The 21,174-nt window shown below is 39.1% G+C and overlaps 1 protein-coding gene across 4 annotated transcripts in view; it reads left to right on the forward strand.

The window, feature by feature from the left end:
• KLHL2 (kelch like family member 2) overlaps positions 1–21,174 on the forward strand; it is a 104,947-nt gene that overhangs the window by 24,244 nt on the left and 59,529 nt on the right. Inside the window, exon 1 of one of the 4 annotated variants that reach the window (XM_077815434.1) lies at positions 4,230–4,247. The exons of the other annotated variants lie outside the window; for them this stretch is intronic. The gene's annotated coding sequence lies outside the window, so the exon portion shown is untranslated. Of the gene's footprint in view, positions 1–4,229; positions 4,248–21,174 lie in introns of those variants that run through there. 4 annotated transcript variants of the gene reach the window in all.

The following is a 21,174-nucleotide window of genomic DNA, read 5'->3' on the forward strand; positions in this document are numbered from 1 at the left end:
GATTAATCGCTATTAATTCTTTTAATCACTTGACAGCCCTCGTCAACACTAACAAAAAAAGCAAACATCTTTCTGGGATGTATTAGTGGGAGTGTTGTAAGCAAGACACAAGAAGTAATTCTTCTGTTCTACTCCATGCTGATAAGGCCTCAGCTGGAGTATATGTTGGCCAGAGAGTACAAGAGCTGGTAGTCACAGGACAAAGGTTGTGAGGAAGACTTAGACAAAGGTTGTTCAAGATGCTGAAGGATGATATGAAGAAAATTGGTGTCAGTTTAGAATATGCGCTTGACAAGAATGGTTAGAGAAAAACAGAAAGAGCCACTAGTACCCATTGATGGGGCAAAGCAAAGAAGACAATTGTGTAAGTGGGAGATACAGAGAAAGAAATCAAGAACAGAACTTTCACGGTGCTTAGAATGTGTTGCTCTTTTGTTGTGCATCTCCTAGTAGCCGTCACTATGTATCAGGTTATTCTAGCATGTCTATCATCACCAGCCTTTTTCCTCACATGTTCAACTTTCTGAATGTTCTTTTTCTAATACCAAACTATTAATGAAGTATTAAGGTTACATGTTTTAAGACAGGGAATACAACAGTTAAATGTTCTCAAATAAATTAACTTTCTCACATCCAACTTTTCAATTCCCAGTTAGGTTATTAAATATGTACCTAAATACTTAGTGTGATGTGGGAGAGTTAGTTACTATAAGAAGCTTATGAGTAACTAACTCACCCACACTGTAGCATATGCATTTAGGTACATATTTAGTCAGGCCTGTACCTAATGGACTCTTGAGCACGGATGAATTGGGAAAGGAGCTCAGAGAGGTGGTCTTGGACACAGGCAGGGACTACTTCTAGGGTTTGTTTTCTTTCCCCAAAGCCTTATCTGCCACTTTGTAGGATGGGGCTGTAGAATAAGGGGTATATGGACATACATACTCAGACCAATTAGCAAACATGCTGTACTGCTTTATGAACAATTTGCAAGCGCAGACACAATGCTAGAAGAAAGAATCGCAAATAGTTGAGTAATTACAAAGATGTATTCCTGTTTTGTGATCATTGGAAAATACTGTAGGGTACAGCATGCACAAATCACACAACTGAGACTTTGTAGCTTTGTCCATATATGAACAATAATTTAAATCATGTGAACAAGCACATGTATACATAACAAGTATGTCTTCACCTTTTTGCTTTGTAACCCTAGCCCCTCATTCTTCCATCCGCCTCAGAGTAGGATCCCGTCCACTCTTGATTGCCTCACGTACCAGGTTTGCTGTGTAACCATGACACCAAAACCCACCACATGGACACTACACAGCACTCCATCATCATCAACTTCATCAAGGTGACCCCTAAGTGGAGCTGAATTATCTGTACTCTCCAAGGGACTGAACTTCTCCGCCACCAGAGAACCTGATCCTATATTAATGTGGAGAACTAAAAGAACTCTTTCGCCAACTCTGCCTCAAAGAATTCTTTCACAACAGAGACGACAACACCCCACTTCCCCACTGACAGTCAAAAGAATCATGTAACTGGATACCCTACAGGAGATGAAATCACGTACTTGATCTTATACTAATTGCTTAAGGGAAAAAAAATTGATTGTAAAATCTTTAACAAACATCACATCCATCACAATCTCTCCACTGCTGAGAGAACAGCTATATAGTTCCTGAAATCCAGCCACCAGATAGTGATCAAACCAGCAGACGAAGCGGGCACCATCAATCCTCAACCATGATAACTACATCCGTGAAGCTAACCGACAACTGTCCGACACAACCTACTATAGAGAATTCAAAGAAGATCCCACACCACAATTCACCCAATGATTTCAGGATATCAGATCCTTCCCCAGACAACTCCAAAAGAATCTCTACTACATTACCCCTCACGAACCCACCCCCATTTCATCCCCACCCATAAGAATTTTATATTCAACAAACACTTTGCCCAAGCCATAGGAACAACCATGGATGCTAGAATGGCTCCCCAATACCTCAGCCTCTTCATGGGCCATGTTGAAGAAGAATTTCTGGAAAAATGTATATCAGGTAATATGGTTCTGTGATGCATCAATGATATTTTTATCCTCTGGACAGAGGACCTAAACTGCCTTATAGATGTCCACTAGAATGTCAACCACCACCACTCGTCCATCAAACTCTGTTGAGAATACTCCCGTACATCAGAATCAGCTTCAACAATGCAACCCTACAGACAGCTATATACAAAAAACCCACAGATCATCACACTTACCTCCACAGATCCCAAACACACCAAGAAATCTGTTCGTTACAGCCAGGCACTCAGGTACCACAGAATATGCTCTGAGGAGGAAGTCCAGGATACACACCTTAACATGCTTAAAACCAGCCTTCACAACAAGGATATTCCACCCAGAGAAGTAAATCTTATCATGGAACGGGCCACCCAAATGCCCTGAGAGAATCTGCTTCAGTAAAGGAAAACCTGGACACTATATTGGAACCCATACGGGATATCATCAAACAATTGGAAGCCATACTTGATGGGGACCACATTCTGAAGGAAATCTTTCCCGAACCTCCTCTTCTGACCTTCAAACAACCCACCAACCTATCCAAGCTCATCATCAGAATCAGTCTCCCCACAGACCAGGACACACCAACTCAAATGACAACACACCCTGCTATAATAACAGATGCAAAACCTGTAGGCACATCTCCACTGCTAAGATAATCAATGCCCCCCCGCCCTCCCCCGCACATATGCCTTTCAAGATCCATGGGTCCTGTCAGTGCCTCATCCAGTGCATCAAAAGCCCCAACAACAGCTACTTGGGTGAAACCAGGCAATCACTATGTTTTTGAATGAACTCTCACGGAAAAATGATAAATGACAAAAACACCCTATCACTCGTGGGCAAACACTTTTTTTTCACAAAACGAAGAGGGAGACTCTCCTGTGCTTTCAGTGCTCCCGCTGCTGATGCCCAAGCAGCATAGATGAGAAAGAAGAAGCTGCCTAAGACGCCGGGCTTGTCTGCACTACTACTGATGTCGATATAACGTACATCGTTTGGGGTGTGAAAAAGCCACCCCCCGAGTGACGCAAGTTGCAGTGACCTAAGCGCTGTCTACACTGGTGCTATGTTGGCAGGAGATGCTCATGGAGGTGGAGTAATTATGCCGACTGGAGAGCTCTCACCTGTCAGCATAGAAGCGTCTTCACTAGACGCACTACAGTGCAGCTGCGCCGATGTAGTGTTTGTAGTGTAAACTTGTCCTATGCCTGTGCTGCAGCTGTGCCACTGTAGCTTAGATGCTTCCTACATATATGGACAGGGTTTTCCTGTTGGTGAAGGTAATCCACCTCTCTGAGCCAGTAGCTAGGTTGATGGAAGAATTCTTCCATCAATTTAGCTGTGTTGACAGTGGGCGTTAGGTTGGCCTAAGTTTTAGGTATAGTCCAGGTCTAAGGGAGTAAGGAACAGAAGGGCTGGGGGATGCAGGCTTAGGGGGAATAGAAGGGAGAACAAGGATACACTGGGAGGCAAAAGGAGCAGAGAGGAATAGAAGCAGGGTTGGCAAGGTCAGTAAGGGGTTAGGACTGCGGGGGGGGGGGGGGGGAAGGGGCCACATGGGTCTGTAATTGGTCACTGTAACATGTTCCATTCAGCACCTGACCTGGAAGTCAGGATTCCTGAGTCTCAACATTCCTTTACTATCAGCAAATAACTATGACACTTATTGGCTAAATGTGTGCTTCATCTCCCTCTAGCAGCTTGTCCACATAGAGGATGACTGACTACTGCTGCTGTCAGTTACTTTGTTAGCTTGAGGGACAGAGGTCTAAGCTGTGAATCTGAAAGTTGTAAACCTTCTGATGAACCATGTCATGTGGGAGTCAGTGTGATGTCTGTCACGTGATAGTTTTTTTTAGTTTGCTATTGAAAAAAAATTAATATGCAAACAACTGTATTAAAAGAACACTAAAGTTCAAACATTAAAAATTTAGACGCCTGAATTAATGGTTGCCTGTGTAACCTTAATTTGGCCCTTTTGTATGTATGCATTAAATACACAATCATAAACTGCATTTCCCACAGGATCCTTATCTCACTGAGTTCATAGGATGGATGAAGCTCACTGGAAGGGTAGCAGTTCAGTATAACTTTTCAGCCTCATCATTCATTGTGTAGCCCCAGGCCTTCCTTATCAGATACTATCCAAATCCCGCACTGACTACAGGTAACTTCCTTGTGTGTGTGCTCGAAGAGTATTGTTGAAGTGCTTTACAAACTTTAATAAATGTATCTTCACAACACATCTGTGAGGTGCTAAGCACATTTTATACACTAGGATCAGAGGCACAGATTAAGACAGAAGTATTGTCAAGTATCCATGAATATTAGGCATGCGCCTTGAGATACCATCACAGTGCTTAACATTTGTATAGCATTTCATGTGTTCAGAGCACAGTAGTTCTTTTGAGACCTGGTCAAAACTTGGAATTTCTGTTCTGCAGGAAATTCTAACATTTTGAAAATTTTTTATTCTGAACCACAAGAAGTCAAAATTCACAATTTTCTGTGAAACTGAATTTCCCGAAAATTAATTTGAGGTCAACTGAAATATTTCACTTTGATTTTGACTTTGATTTTACATTTTTAATTTTAATTGGTAACTGGTTTTGAAATTGGTATTCTAATTGCTTTAATAATAATAGGTATTGATTTGGTAATTAGTTTTGTTTGCTTGGTTGGTATGCTAACTGGTCATTTGTAATTGTCCTTATTGGTATCATATAAAAAATAAAATGAAAAAATTACAATCTGGTGCACGATTTTTCCCAGTTTAAGTTTGTGCATTTACGAAAGTGAGAGATTAGATGTGTGTGTATATCTCATAGTACTTGGTCAGAATGTTTTGTCATCTGCTTATTGATAACTAGTAAAGATTGTTTCTTTAAATAGGTGGTGCAGTGTCGAGAGGATGCTTACTAGGGAGGAGAGTAATTAACACAAAGGGTTAATTTTCCTCAAGATTTAGTGGGTGACGGATTAGGCAGGTGAATAGCTGCAGAGGTCATGAATGTAAGCATTAAAAAATCCTTCTAAAACCACTGAATCTAATCCAGGAATCAGAGTAATGGCTCAAGTGAAGGAAAGCATGGCAGCAAAATAAAGCAAAATAAGCAATGAGGTGGACACACTGGGGCTAAACTCTGAAGGGTTCTTATGGTACAGAGATTTAGTATGATTCTGCAATGGCATGGAATAATGGATAATGGCCTGGGTATTAAAAAATTAAATCCAAAAGTACCATATGGCAACATTAAGAGCAAGCATGCAGAAAGAAATTCTTCTACAGCCCTGCAAAAAAAAAAAAAAAAAAGACTTGTTTGATGTGAATTGATATTTTTAAAATGTTGTTTTACGTTCACAGGAGATCTGTCTTATTAGACACGAATGTTTATGCAGCTTATATTCAGTCTTTGTTAAGATGAAAATGTAGTCTCTATATTTTAGTTTGCCCAAGTCACATGCTGTTGTACTTCTGGTTTTTTCATTGATTAACCTTCCTGTGCACCAAACAGAACGGGCAGGAGAGTCTATTTCAGGCTGAAGCTCAGTTGTATATTGGAGAATGTACTAATGCAAGAAGCTCTGGTGTAATTGGTTGCCATCAGACAAACAATACAATTCCTTTAAACACTAGGAACAAGTATTTTCTATTTTAGTTTATCACATTATTTTGTAACTTTTTGTTTTGTTACAATGTAGGCACATGAATTTAAATAACAAAATTAAAATTTTGAAACAAAAAATATTCATTCTGGTAAGTTAGAAATGTTGATCAAAGATCTTACCAAAATACTTAATTTCAGATTTTTTTTTAAAATGAAATGTTGTTGAAATAGACATATTCCTATAGAATGTGTCCATTTTGAAGGATTAATATTTCCTAATGGAAGAATGTTCTTTTGGAATTTTTTCATGCAGCTGTAGTTCCCATTTACTTCACTTGCACTTGTGTATGCGAAAAACTTCTGTTTTATATTTCCTTTAAGGGCCAATTGCCTAGCTTCCCTAACTCTGGCATTTCCTAACTTTTGAGTACCTGACTTTAAGTAATCTTTGTTCTTTTAACATGCTTTAACATATATAGGCTTAAGGGCCACTTACCTAGCTTGCAGTTCGTGTGTTAAATGCTAATAGCTACCCATGAAAGGAGGAGAAGACTTCTGCCACTCCAATTTCCTTACCCTCAGCCACCACCTTCTACTTGTCGTTATCGGTAGCGGAAAGCATAAATCATGACACAGGAGTCGTACAAAACTAGAACCAGGGAGGAAGATTTCCACCCCTCCCTCCCAAATTAAGCTTCTGTACTGGGGGGGGTTTAGTTTCTGCTCTGACTCAGTGGGCTTAATTGGTGCAGGAAGATGTGCAGTATTTTGAAATTTACTCTCATATAAGTGCTCATGGAGGGGTTGTGAGGATTTGAGCTCTCGGAAAAGGAGTTATGATAAAATGTTTAGAACTCTTCGAGTGCCCCTTCAAGTCTACACAATTTCCATTCTCTCTGGAGGGAAGACTATGGAAACTTTTACCTCTGAAAAAGTGTAAGGAGTGAGTTGGATTCTAATCCAGTTTATGCATAATTAAAAGAATTATTTACTGAAGACTTGTCTACATGAACAATTAGTTTATGGCAAGCTGTGGTGTGAATTTGCACAGCACTAATTTTCTGCAGACTAACTGTCCACATGGACCCCGCTGACATGAGTTAAGAGTTTGTTAATATGCTTTGATCTAGTCCTCTTTGAAACTGGACCAAGTCCCCATTATAGGACCAAGCAATTATAGTTATGTAGCTCATTGAAGACAATGGATATTCAGGTATAAGGGAGGGCATAATTTGGCCTTGACAAAATCTCTGGTAGTGATGCAGAAGGAAACATCCTTGATTCACTTTCATATCCCAGGTTGAGTTTGCAGAAGTGGTGGTTTTTTTTAAAAAAAAAAAAAGAGAAATCTTTCATTTGTCTGTAAACTTCGACCACAGTTGCTCAGTGAGAAGCAATAAACTTGGAAATCAACAATGCCAGTTCTAGTTACTTTTCAAAGTAGCATGTTCACCATGTTTTTTCTTATTCTCTGGAATTGGGCTTGTGCTGTACACTTGGTATGTCTTTAAATCAGTGATTACCTTTTTTCTTTGGGAAATGTTGATTTATACCCCAGGGAATCATGTGTATATACTACCACAGTGTTTTGTATAATGGGATATCTATCAGAGAACTACTCTCACAGCATTTTTGGTCACAGATTGGAATCCAAAGGGTTTTTAATATGACTGCAGCAGTTCCTACAGTTGTTCACTTTTCCTGGTGAGTTTCTCTAACTCATGAAGGATTTCAAAGATGACTTTGCTTGCCATTAGGTAAAGTGATTACTGCAGGTGCAGAATTTCTCAATTCACATTTTTTCAGAAAGCATTGCTTGGAGTTCAAGAACTTAGTTGCTCTATTTACTGTCTATTTAAAAAAGGTTGGCAAATAACAATGAAGCAATTTTAATGTTTTATGTGTACATTGATTTATGTGTACAAATTCTTTCATAAATAGCAGCGATGAAGATATAAGGATCTTTTATGCTAAAATTTGTTAATTTTTACTTCCTGTGCTTTAGGTTTGACTTGCCAAAAAACTCTCAGCTAAATATCTGGTACAACATGTAATATTTTTAATGAACTGTTTAGCCAAATGTTCCCTAAACCATACAGAATGTTTCAAGCTGTTACACTCTTATTTATCTGCATTGGTAGGGAGTTCTAACACACAAATAACATTCTGCTTTAAGCTTAACAGTATGGATAGTTTTGACGGTGGACATTGGTGAATTAATCAGCTTTACATTTTAAGTTTACATAACTTCAGATATTTTAATTACCAAAATCGGCCAGTTTCTTAGCACCTACGAAAGTGATCTTGCACTAATTTCCCTGTGCATATCACCATGATCTAGCATAAACAGAATCTGTTAGTGGTGTTTTGGCAGATGTTAAGACTTGCTAAGTGTTATGCATGTTGCATGACACTCACATCTGCCTTGTCATACCTGCCCACGTATCAGGTAAAATATCCCGCATAGTGACTCTCCTCCCCCCCGCCCCCCCATCACTAAAATTAAAAATATTTAGCCTATGTGTAAAGGGCTGGGAGCTAGGAGACATGAGTTTTGATCTCCCGTATTCCATTGACAGCTGTTAATTTTTATGAGCAATTCCCAATGCTTATATACTGGCCAAGCCCTCATTGCTATCTTGGGAGGCAGGCATTCACTTATTTGACAAATAAGGTAGCCGAGGCTACACCAGACAGTGCTGGGAATAAAACATGGGTTTCTAATGTGACAGACCCAAGTTTTAACACTTAGCCACGCTTCCTCTCAGAATAAATGCACCACATCTGTGTTCTTGGTATTCCATTGGTAACCACTGCTCTGATGATTAGACCTCTCTGGTCCCAGACCCAAGAATAGAACCCAGGAATTCTGCTGTGATGCAAAACATTCCATTGCTATCTCACAAATGGTTATCCATTGGCAAAGTGTGTATAGTATATCCATTAGGGGCTGAGCCACATAAAAGATAAAACAGCCTACTTCTCTTATTTTTTGTTCCTTTAACTCAAGTGGAAGAGGTCTGTGATGTCTATTTGAAGGTCCTGTTGAAAATCCATGTGAGGGGAAGAAAAGGTTTGTGATCATGTAACTAAAAACGATCCACATGCAAATGCAGAAGGGGGTCTGTCAAGCTTCCTTCCCCACTCTGAACTCTAGGGTACAGATGTGGGGACCTGCATGAAAATGCCCCTAAGCTTATTTTTACCAGCTTAGGTTAAAACTTCCCCAAGGAACAAACTATTTTACCTTTTGTCCCTGGACCTTATTGCTGCCACCACCAAGCATCTAACAAAAATAATAGGGAAAGAGCCCACTTGGAAACGTCTTTCCCGCCAAAATCCCCCCAAGCCCTACACCCCCTTTCCTGGGGAAGGCTTGATAAAAATCCTCACCAATCTGCATAGGTGAACACAGACCCAAACTCTTGGATCTTAAGAACAATGAAAAACCAATAAGGTTCTTAAAAGAATTTTAATTAAAGAAAAAGTAAAAGAATCACCTCTGTAAAACAGGGTAATCAGATTCAAAACATAGGGAATCCCTCTAGGCGAAACCTTAAGTTACAAAAAGACACAAAAACAGGAATATACATTCCATTCAGCACAACTTAATTAAACAAACAGCCATTTAAACAAAACAGAATCTAACGCATATCTAACTAGATTGCTTACTGACTCTTTACAGGAGTTCTGACCTGCATTCCTGCCCTGGTCCTAGCAAATGCAAACACAGACAGAGAGAACCCTTTGTGCCCCGCGCCCCCCTCCCCTAGCTTTGAAAGTATCTTGTCTCCTCATTGGTCATTTTGGTCAGGTGCCAACAAGGTTGTCTTAGCTTCTTAACCCTTTACAGGTGAAAGGGTTTTCCTCTGGCCAGGAGGGATTTAAAGGTGTTTACCCTTCCCTTTATATTTATGACAGGGTCAAATTAAGGTTGTATAGGTAACCTCAGTTTTGACATTTTCTAACTTAAGTGCTTAATCTTAAACATTATTTGTATATAAAATATATGTCTACAACCCCTTAAGTTGGGGCTGAATGCTTCATGGCCTTACCAGTGAGCTACGAAGTCTTTAACATTGAGGCCACCAATTCTGAATGCAGCCGAGCTGTGAAGGGATTAAAAGATGTTCCCATTTAATGGATATTTGATGACCCCTGTATGAGATAAGTTTGGGGTTCAGTTCCAGCATTCTTAGACCAAACTAATCATCATGCTTTGGACTATTTGGTAGAGGTCAAGCACTGAATAGGCCACGAGGACTGAACTATCCCTCTTGCCTGCAGATGAAGTCTGTCCTCCCTGTTATCAGGGTTGAAGCATGCTGACAGAACAAAGTTCCCTGCTGCCACCCTGTGATAAACAGGGGATTTCATTCATCACAGATGTCAGTCAAATGCCTTTTACCAGTATAAAATCCAAACAACTTTTAAAGATGAAATTTGTTAGATGCAAAGAGCTCAAATTTCTATGCAGTGTCATACATAGAGCTGCACAAAACTTGCCAGCTATGGATGCTTATAGAGAATTAGACTGAGACCATTTAACTTTTTCACCTGTGAAACTGAACTTGGGGCCTACAGAGCTGAAAGGCTAATGTGTGATCCCAGTATGGCCATTTTTTTCTTCATCTAATTTGAAAGAAAATATCACTAACATGTCTTAGCACATTAGGTTATTTTAAATTAAGCCTAATAGTATTCTACTTATGAAGCCTCTAAGCGTCAAACCCTATTGGTGGTTGGTGTTCTTTCCCCACCCCTTCCCCAGTTATCTTCAGAATGTCATTTACGTTGAAATATTTTTAAATATCCTTATCTGTCGCTAATGACAGTTTAGATGATTGAACTGAATTTAAAAAAATCTCACTTATCTCAGATTGTGCTCTTTACTCTTTGCATCTCACTCAGTGACAGCGAGCAGTGATCGTTGTTCAAGCTATCTCATTCTTTTACTCTAGTACTATTACAGTGCTGTAATATTTGGGTTCTTAACCCTGCAGAGAACTATTTACATTCCAACTGTCTTCTCTGACCCTTAAATTTTATTAAAATGTTTTAATTTAAGAGGGCTTGTAAAGCCCTTTTTTCCCCTTCCAAAATCTAAATGTTGGTTCTGAACTGCCTGATATGGTCTCTTTTTAAACAGCTTGATTGTGTGCTAGGAGAGAGTAAGAGTTACACTATATTTTGCTATTATACATATTTTATATGTTATACTTCCAGCAATTATCTGGGTATTTGTGAGGACAGCTTTGAGAATTTAAATGGTGTGAGGGCATAACTTAATATGTCACATAGCTGGAGGAGAAACAGTGGCACACAATTCTAGACTTTATATGCATTTTAAGAAATGTCAGGCAACCGTAACTGATCTAAGTTTCCAGTGAACGAATCCTAGGGTGTTGTGCATGTATTCTACCCCTCATCTGTTATATATGGTTGCTTGTCATTTGAGGGCAATGGTCTTCCTATAGGCATATTTCCTTACAAATACAAGCACAGTGAGTATCTTCTTTAAATGATCAAGGTTTATATCTTAATGTAACTACAGTTTTGAAGGTTTGCAGCAAAATAAAATTTTGTGGAGGGTAATTGTTCTTACGGGTTCGCTAACATCAGTCAAGGAGCAGTTGGGAATAGTTGATGTATTTTTTTAAATGTATATGGAGTTGTACATATTCTGACTGTATCCTTCTGCATGTTGTTCTTGTCTAAAGTTTTAAGTAGTGTGGGGGCAGGAACTCTTACTTTTGTGCCTGTTGACAGCATCTGATACATTGGGCTCCCATATTTCAGTAATATAACCATGCCTACAGAGAGACAAAGGTGTTAATGTAACCCAGTCACTGTCCAATATTAGACAGCGTTTGGTATATAGAGACCTCAGCCTGCTTAGTACCTTGGCAAAAATCATTGAAAACCCTTTTAACCTTTTATAGAAGATACAGAAAAAGAAGGAAAAGCAGTTAAAAGTGTTTGATGTGTAAAATATTAAATAAAGCTTTTGTTTTAACAACATCTCTTGTTCCCTTTTCCTTTAGCTGCAGAGAGGTTTTAGAAGGGGAAAAACCCTTGTTTGACTGTCTTAGATTATATCAAGATTGGTAATAACCATCCTTTATGGGGAAAAGAGAAGAAGTTAGTTGAGGTGGGCTGGAGCTGTCAATGTGTTGCTATTAAAGTCCAGTCCCATTTCCTAGAAGGCATAACAATACGAACCCACACATGGGGAAAGAAGAGAACAGAAAAGATAGAAAATGCAGTTTCTGTCTCTGGTGCTGACTCTCACTTGCATTCTCGCTGATAGAAAAACACAGGCACAGCACCTGGTCTTAACAGCCGTTCTGAGACATGGTAAACTTGTGCCGGCATTGGGCTGGTTCGGGCTTTACTTTTAGTTGCCTCTTTGCTCCTAGGCTTCCAGAATGTCATAAAATATGCAATCTTGGCTGGCTAAACTAGACTTTTGTTAAACAGAAGGCAAAAGGAGAGCGAGAAGGAAAAAAAAAAAGAAAGAAGGTGTGGGGAGAAAAGGACATAAGGGAGTGGGATTTACAAAGACTGACATGCCAGGTGATGGGTGGGATTCAACTGGAGCCAGTGGAGGAGGTGGTGTCATCTGGGTCTCTCTTTTGGTCCAGTCTGGTTAGGACATCTCTTAGGGTCACAAAGAGGAAAGCACAGTGGTGTCGCACTGGATCACAGGGTTCCGTGGGATAGCTGGGTTAGCAGCCATGAAGGAGAAGCTCACTCCTTCCCCTTCATTCAGTCATGCAGCATTTGCGGTAACCCAACCCCCTCACCCCCCACCTATTTTTTTTGAAAGGACCCCCAAAAGGGAATGATAGCGGTATAGCCCATCCTCTCATTACTTTGTCCACCAATTAGGCCTAATTTCCAACACAGCAGTTTTGTTTCATTAATTTCCAGTCCCACACTTCTCCTGTTTACCAGGCATGGTCTTAATAGTTCTTGAGTTATAGCAATAGGACTTTTGGTTTGGACTAACTCAGTCTTTCTGACTCCCTTGTGCACCTTTTCACATCAACATTTGTTACAGGTTATTGTGACACTTTATGAACTTTTATTCAGTTTGTCACAGTTAGGTTCAGAATTATGGTAAATATATAGGCCCAGTTATTAGAGCAGCACAAGTAGACTACAAATAATTAATACTGTCACTCTCCTGTCTATTACTGTTTGTGTAAGAGTTTGGGTAACATCTTACTAAAGGAGTTCGGGATTTTTGGCGTGGTGATGAATGCCAGTGCTGAAAATAAACCCCAGCTCACTCACAGCTGACGATGGGAAGAGATTTGCTTGCGGGAGTAAAAGTATTACTCTCTTTACTTTTGCTTCGCCAGTGACCTGTAACAAGATGAAATAATCTTAAAAGTATGCATTTCACATGAGGAAAGCTAACATGCCCTTGGGTATTGCTGGAACTTTTTCCACATTGTTTTGGGCTACTCTCCTAACAATGGAAATGTTGATCTGCTTTATCCTTTAGAGTAAATAATCAAGGCTTCTTGCACAGTGTGGCACCAAACCTGTATTATGCAATGAGCCCTTCGTATTTCATGCAACAATCTGTAGAGAATTTATTGATTTATTGAGGAAACTCCTAAGAATGAAGTGTCTGAGATACTAACAGAAATATGTAATCTGTTAATAGTGCTATAAAGGACTAACAATAACCTTTTTGTATCTAACTTTAAGAAAGGCATTGCAGGTGATCCTAGGAATTAAAGACAAGTGAGCATTCTTTCAGTGTGAAGTAGACTAGTAGAGAAGAGAATTTAAAATAGAACTGTAAAACACCTAGATGAACAGGCTATTGTTAGTATATAGGTCTGTTTGTTAGCCTGGGATAGAATTTTGGGTTTTACTTTTTAATATTTTATACTAAAATTAAAATATTAATATTTTATATTAATATGTGTAAACAAAGAACAAAAGACTGTGTGTGTTGCTTTTGCCTAGTTAGATGGGTTTGTTAGTGCAATGGGAACAAATAAGAGCAGTCAGTGTTACAAGGTGTGGTGGGAGTGTTATATATGAGCACACTTTAAGATTGCCTCAAATCTCAAGGCAAGGTCAAGCTACCAGTCGGGAAAGGCAAAGGGGGATTGGAGGGAAGGAATAAAACACTAAAAGACCAACGAAATGCCTGTCCCTGACCGTAGCACAACCTCACTTCGTAGCCCTCCCATGGGGTACAAAAGGGGTGGACTATGGGCATGCATTGCAGGTATATTTGGGCCTGCTAAGAAGGAGGAGGTGGGAAATGGGAATGTGGAGGGGGGAATACAGAACCGGGACACAGGGCAAGGCTCTGCAGTATCAGAGCTGGAAAGGTAGACAAGGGGGTAAAATGCTCTGTTGTGTCAGAGCTTAAAATGAAATACTAGAAAACAGACTTGCCGGCAAGTAGAGCTATGGATATGTTTGCTTGGAACTAATCCCAATAAACATTGCATTGCCTGCACTTTGGACTTCTGGTTTTCTGCTTTCTGTCTGCGTGACAAGAACCAAGGGTGTGTGTGTGTGTGTGTGTGTGAAGGGAAAGCCCTCTAACAGCTACGATGGAGCAAATTCGAACAACTTCTGTACAGAAAATGGTGTCTTTGAAATCTACTAGAATTCTATGAGCATATTGTTGAAATAGTGGATAAAAGAGAACCATCGGAAGGAGAATATTTCAATGAAGCTTTTGACACAATCTCATCAGTTGTCATGGTCAGAAGTAAAGTATTTTCAGAGATCAAAAATTGATTAAAACAGAAGAGATCATAGGAATAAATGGTCATTTTCACCATAGCAAAAGGCGGTGGTGCCAGGAGGTTTCAAAATAGGGCTAATTTTTAATATATTACATTTGAAAAAGGGTGTACACATGGGGTGGTAACATTTGCAAATGACAAAATTATGTAGGTTAGTCAAAAGAGAAAATAAAGGAACTTCAGAGGCACCTCCTAAAGCAAGGTGTACGGGCAACAGGATGGCAGACAAAATTCAATACTGAGAAATCCAAGATAATGTTACTGTTGGAAGCAATAATTTGAATTATTTGGAGGTATATTGTTAGGTTCTGCAATAACTGTCACCACGAAGGAATAAAGCCTGGGTGTCACTGCAGATACCTTAGTGAAAACCTCTGCTCAATGTGGTGGTTAAAAAAACAAAGTTAAAAAAAAAAAGTGGGATAGAAAACACTTAATTTTATTAAGTCAGTCAGTGTTATGCCCTCACTTGGAATATTGTGTTCAATAGTGATAAACTGATCTCAAATAAAGTATAGCAGGTTTATAGATTGGTGATTAAAATGATTAGAGGCATGGAACGACTTCAAAATAAAGAGAGATTTAAGATGAGTATCTTTTTAAGTTAGAGAGTAGATGAGTAAGAACGGACTTGATTGATGCAAAATATCTAGTATATGTCTAGTATTGAAAAGGTGAACTGTGGGTTTCTATTTACCCTCTCACGATATGAGAATATTTCATTCAATGAAAGAGAGAGGCAACCAATTAAAAGCTTGACTTTTTTTTAAACAATGTGTGATTAACCTGTGAAACATATTGCTACAAGATATTCAGGTCAAGAGCTGCCTAGAATTCAGAACTGTAGTAAACATATGGATAATAACCTCATTTATTACATTAGGTAGAATGAAAATGCTTTTAGAAGTATTATGAGCCGTCATGCTTCAAGGCGACACTCTAGCAGATGGTTTAGGAAAAAACTTCTCCAATGGGCAGGCTTTGGAGTTGCATGCATCTTCCTTTTAAGCATGTAGTACAGGATACTGGATTAAGTAGACCATTGATCTGATCTGGTGTAGTTATTTGTATGTTGTTGTCCAGTAACATCTTGATTTAATGGCTTTACTGAGACTAATTAAGAAGCATTGAATTCCTACAGTCAGATGTCAGCCACCTAGCAATGATTTAAAAGGTGGGTGTAAGTGGAATAGTGGGTAAAAAGAAGCTCCAGATCACATGAAATGGTACTTTCCCAAAAAATGCATCAGCAAAAAGCTTTCCTCTCAGCAGAATAATGCTCCACCAGGCAATTTACCAGGTTGGAACAGCTTTGATTATCAGACGAAAGGCAAATTTTAGCCATTTTTTGAGAATGTTTTACTAAACTAAAATTATAGAATAGCTTGCAGAATCTTTTTGTAACTGTCCTGTTATTTGTATTACAGTAATGCCTAAAGGCCCCAAACAAGATTGGGACTCTACTGGGCTATGTGCTGTACCAGCACTGGTGAGAGACAGTCCCTGCCCCAAAGAATCTTCAGTCTAATTAGACCACTCAGACAGAAGGCGAGACAGAGACAAGGAGGTCAAGTGACTTGCCCACTCAGCAACTCCTGTAGTAGTCAGGAATACGAACACAAGTCTGACTCCCAGTCCAGTGCCCTCTCCACTAGACATGCGTGTGATGGGCTGGATCACAGAACCCCCCTGGGAGCTGCCACCTGATGTGCCAAGACTACTTCTGCCCCTGCTTTCCCTGCCAGCTTAGGACTCCAGCAGCCTGTCCTGCTGACCCAGACATGCCAGTCTGCTCCAACACAGACCCAGGGTCTGAACCATGTGCACCAAAGTTGCAGACTTAACTGAAAGCAAGTTAAGAAGTGTTCCTGCCTTTAACACTTAGATGCCCAACTCTCAATGGGGTCCAAACCCTGAATAAATCAGTTTTACCCTGTATAAAGTTTATACAGGGTAAACTAATAAATTGTTCGCCCTCTATAACACTGATAGAGAGATACGCACAGCAGTTCGGCCCCCCCTGCAAGTATTAATACATGCTCTGGGTTAATTAATAAGTAAAAAGTGATTTTATTAAAGTAGGATTTAAGTGGTTCCAAGTAGTAGCAGACAGAACAAAGTCAATTATCAAGAAAAATAAAATAAAACACGCAAGTCTAAGTCTAGTACAGTAATAAAACTGAATACAGATAAAATCTCACCCTCAGAGATGTTTAAATAAGTTTCTTTCACAGACTGGACACCTTCCTAGTCTTGGCACAATCCTTTCCCCTGGTACAGCCCTTGTTCCAGCTCAGGTGGTAGCTAGGGGATTTCTCATGATGGCTACCCCCTTTTTCTGTTCCACCCACTTATATATCTTTTGCATAAGGTGGGAATCGTTTGTCCCTCTGGGTTCCCACCCCTCCTTCTCAGTGAAAAAGCACCAGGTTAAAGGTGGATTCCAGTTCAGGACATGATCACATATCACTGTAAGGCTTCATTACTTACTTGCCAGCACACAGGTATACAGGAAGACTTACAAGTTAAACAACCATCTACAGTCAATTGTCCTGGTTAATGAGAGCCATTAAGATTCCAAACCACCATTAATGGCCCACACTTTGCATAACTACAATAGGACCTCAGAGTTATATTTCATATTTCTAGTTTCAGATACAAGAGTGATACATTTATACAAATAGGATGACCACACTCAGTAGATTATAAGCTTTGTAATGATACCTTACAAGAGACCTTTTGCATGAAAAGAATATTTTAGTTGTTATATTCACACTCATCAGCATACTTTCATAAAATCATACAGAGTGCAACATCACAATGCCACTTTCCTGTTACCCAGTTGCTGTTTAACTGGATACTGTTGAAGAAGACCTCTTGTATGAGTAATTGGCTTCCTCAGCTAAGTTCACCCATTGTCCAGGTGGTCTTCAGTCTTAAGATATTACTAGAGTCGTCATCATTTCCAAGTTGCATCGTTGGCAGAAATGCCCCATCCGTGTGACTGTCTGAAAGATTGTCCTTTCATTTCATCTATGACCCTTGCCCTGGGCATCCATACCTTTTTATCTAATTCTTGGCAATAATTCTACTTGGAGCCATTCTTGAAGGGCCACCTTTAGAAGATTTCAAATACATAATGCATTTTCCTGTCTTCTGTGTCCATACCAGCGAGTGCATATTAAAAATGTGTTTCTCACTCTGCACTGACTGTCCAATTCCAGGTTAAATTCAAGGTGCTTTGTTAGAATGGTAAACTTACATTTACAGAAGAGAACATGTATTCTTCCCTGACCCACCTTACCACATGTATTAATCAACAATGCTTATCTGTGCCAAGGATGGAGCTCACAGGAATCAGAGGAAATACCTTCTCCATAGTGGTAGCTACCTTCTGAAAATGTATTATAATAATCGTACACTACTTTAATTTTCATTTACTTATGAGAATTTTCAAAGGCAAAAATCCTTTGAAAATCCCAGCCTTGGTTGTCAGATTGTTGTAACAATACCTTGATTTTTAAACAACCCTTTACTGTCAGTGAAGTGTCATTAAAAATAATCCTTTTTCTAGAAATTTTGCAAGGAAATGTCTCCTAGAAGAATTTAGACACGATCCACTGCAGATTATATGAATGATAGCTGAAAGCTTTTCTGGATGAAATGTAAAGTATTGGTCTTAGCTTTGTGTGCTGTGGTTATCAACATGTATTTTTAGCCTGCTCAGATGTCACCCACCCACTATTACAGATGTTGATCTTGACTCATTCTTTCTGCATTGAAATACAAGCAGCATACATGCAAAGTATTTTAGCTTTAAGCACTTCTATTACCCTGCTATTTGGAATCTGTATTACTATAAAAATGGGAGATTTAGCTGATTCATCCACCTATGGTGTGGTGGGGGAGAAATGTACATCAGCTAGAGTTGGTGCTGTACTCCACTGTCTGAATTAATGATGCCTTGGGGTTTCAGTCCAGACTTTGGGGTTTGCTGGCTATAGTGGATGCTTTTTTACTTAAAGGCTTATAACAAATACTCAATTATAATTATGAAACACGTTTGTTAATTACAACCAACTCTGCCTACACTATAAAAATAACCATGTTTGAAACATGCTTTATTTAAGATATGGTTGTGGACTTGCAGTGTTGTGTTGGCTTTTTGCCCAAATGGAAAAAATAGAGCTATTTTTTTCCTGTGATGAGTTGCAAATCATTTGGCCTCTCAAATTTTAAATCCTTAAAAAACAAATTTCCATCGTGCTATCAGTAGTGAAATGTGTTGATTTGTATTTGAAACTAACCCTTAATCTTTGTCTCCTTAGACTGTGAGGTCCTTGGGGCAAGGACTACTGTTCTTGACCATCTGAGTAGCACCTAACACAGTGCAGGTGCTACCATAAACAGATGATAAACATTTTAACTGCTTTTTCAGATTTTCTAGCCCTTAGAAAGGGTTATAATTAGTGATGCATAAAAATATGATGTTAGCAATAAGTGTTATATAAACAAACCCAGTTGGGCAATTAGAAGGGTTTGAAACTAGGACCTACCTCACTGAAAGCCTGAGCTTCTAAATGACTAAACCCATTAGACGGAAGCCTCAACTGATTCAGAGACCTCTAATGTGGACTAGCTTCTAGAGACGGACAGAGATACATACTGTTAGTGTGGCTTACGCTAGCACCCTTTTGGTCTGAACTATATTTTTTAGCCCTTAGGGGAAGGTGAGTTTCCCACAGCACTGAAATTTTTTAGCATTTTAGGTCCTGTATTTGTAGGATTGATTTAATTGAACCATTACAATCTCTGGTTGGAGAAACCCTGGTAGCTCCATTCAGACTGTGAATTTAGTCTTAAAATCAGCCTGTTGTTCCTAAGGAATTGCAGGGGCTTTTTACAACGTTTTGTAATCTTTCAAGTATTGCAGTACAGTATGAGCAAGAACTCTAAACTCTTGCTTTGGGTGACCTACAATGGACTGTTAATGTTACACAAATGTATTTTAGGAAATAACTAAAAGGCAAGTATCTACACTCACTGCTTTCCTTAATACCACGATGGCTTCTAGTTTCCAGGTTAGTGAGATACATTTATGTCCAAGTCCTCGCCATGTTAATATTTATTATAGCATTTTGTATGGTTGTAATTATCTTTTATTTTGGTATTTTGCTGAATGCTTATGTACATCTGAAACAATAATATGTTGTAAATACTGTGGCTGCTGTATAGCAAAACTGTTGGGAAATAAGGGGTTGTACATCACTGTAGTGTGAATTAGAGGGGTGTGAAATGTAGAGCAATAGAACATGTGCTCTAACTGCCCCATGTAGATCCTGCTGATGCGTACTGAAAGGTATTGCACGTTACCGACAGACAAGCCCTAGAACTGTATTTTGTTCAGTTATCTGAGACTTTCACGGATTTCAAGGCTGTTGTCCATTTTGAATTTCATAAGGCTCATTACGCTTAAGGATACATTTGTAGTGTTAAGGGCTACTGTCCAATTGCCATTAAATCAGTGAGAGCAGTATGACTTAGAATACCATGCAACCCTATAAAACATGTCCTTTAGCGCTCTCATTCTAATCTTTGTGCTCCTTGCACAGCTTTAAATCCAATGCTGCATTTTCATACATGTATTTTTAAAACCACACCAGTGCATCCGGCACATGGGTTGTACCCTGAAAATGTTCAGTAAAGATGCCAGGATAAACTATCAGACATAAATGCTGAAAGAGATGAACTGCAAAGTTTGTAACACTTGTATTATTCCCATAGATGCAGCTCTTAAATACTTCAAGTGCTTTGTAATTTTTTCATAAATATATTTGGCAGCAGTGAAATATAACTGCAATTTCAAAATGTGAATGTGTATTTACCACCCATTTCACTAAAAGTTAAGTTTCACTACAGGTTTCTCCAGGTGTGGATTAAAAACTCAGGTTAAATTGGAGCTGGTTTAAGTGTATTTGCTAACCCTGGCCTAACCTTAACTTCTTTTCGTAATCTGGACAAACCCTTCCTGGTCTTAATGCAGCTCTTTTTTTCTCTTCATATGTCAGAAATATGAACCTATATTTCAGGTTTAGCTTAAAAAAAAAAAGCAGTTCTCTGAGCTTGTGATTATTTAACCATTGGAAGTACAGAGTTTGAATACTTTAAGAATTAGATTTTGTAGGCTTTTTTGTCCACTGTTCTCTGTAGTGGGTCTCATTTTAACAGTACATGAATGCGGTGGTACTTCGAACTCAGAAGGTTTTTCTTTGAAATTCAAGATCAGACCAAACAGTTATTTTTACATAGGAAGAGAATTTCTTGACAACAAACTTCTGTTTTGTTACTCACTATGCTATTAACCCTATCATTTCTAACTCTTTGCTACCAGCTGTGAAACACATACGGCTCTTGGAGTTTGAGGTTAAACACCTATCTAGAGCTTGAGAATATTTAGCCAGCCTCATGAGGTCACAAGATCAAAATTCCTCCTAAATAGCTTTTCAGGTGAAGACTGGAGTCAGGGGGGAAAATCCTGTATTGATTCATTGTTCAGATGTGGTGCAATCAACTATTCATACAAACACTAATCAGTTAATCTGAATTCTGTCTGGAGACCTGCCTTTCTTAAGCGTGAATGATATCTCACTAGTCACAGTATTGTCATGAGTATCTCTTCATCTGAGACTACTAGGCATGT

The sequence above is a fragment of the Eretmochelys imbricata genome, chromosome 4 (genome assembly GCF_965152235.1).
Source record: "Eretmochelys imbricata isolate rEreImb1 chromosome 4, rEreImb1.hap1, whole genome shotgun sequence".
Taxonomy (NCBI): domain Eukaryota; kingdom Metazoa; phylum Chordata; order Testudines; family Cheloniidae; genus Eretmochelys; species Eretmochelys imbricata.